The following is a 901-nucleotide window of genomic DNA, read 5'->3' as shown; positions in this document are numbered from 1 at the left end:
CTGTCTGATTATCTCGCATCAGTCACAATATACAAATACGTCATTATCAACACCATGGAAAATATGTAAGAAAAACAAACTGTACCAATTCTCAGCTGGGGAGAGGAAATCTCAGCAGCTATTTGAGCTCCAGCTGCCAGAAGAAATACACAATTTGGCTCTTTTTTCTTATTTTTCTTATATATTTCTAATTATATATATATATTTGAAGTCAGGCTTTGAGTATTTTTGGAAAGGAAGCTCATGGCCATTTTCATGCCCAGTCCTGCTTGAAATCTCAAGAGTCTTAAGAAAATTATGAATAATAAAATGGCTTTTCATCACACGCACAACCAGACTATAAGACACACGCACAGCTCTGTTGTCCATGACAAGGAAAGCCAGTGTTCAGATGTGGTTTGGCCACAGCCATTCCTGATCAAGACAACCACCGTTGGTCTGATTCTCCACCCAGTGGGGTTAGATCTGAGGGAAGGAGAGGATCAGGCCTGGTTACAATTTAGCCTGGTTTACTGAAAGCAATACTTGTGAATGGTGGCAACTGCCTGTCTGTCTGCTTGTCATTAGTGCCAGTAAGGAAGGAGTCTGTTGCCCAGCTACCCCCAACTGAGCAGAGGGCAGAGTTTTGAGGATGTGAAGTTTCTGCAAGTTTCATAGAAGATGGCAGCAGAGGGAGGAGATCCAAATCAGAACCTCGGCCCAGAAGGCAGATCTCACTAGTCTGGACCCCAGGAGAACAGCCAGGCAGCTGGCACAGACTTGCTGGTCTAGCAGCAAGGACACAATGCTCAACCATGAATGCTGCCACAGGACAGATTTACCTGGGACCTTCTCTCTTTTACAACTAAAACTTAGTGGCAAACATTACTTTTAAGTTACTTTCTGGTCACCATATTGTCTC

The sequence above is a fragment of the Merops nubicus genome, unplaced genomic scaffold (assembly GCF_000691845.1).
Source record: "Merops nubicus isolate BGI_N331 unplaced genomic scaffold, ASM69184v1 scaffold27847, whole genome shotgun sequence".
Classification (NCBI taxonomy): domain Eukaryota; kingdom Metazoa; phylum Chordata; class Aves; order Coraciiformes; family Meropidae; genus Merops; species Merops nubicus.
The sequence above is the reverse complement of the archived record's forward strand: the minus strand, read 5'-3'. Positions refer to the sequence as shown.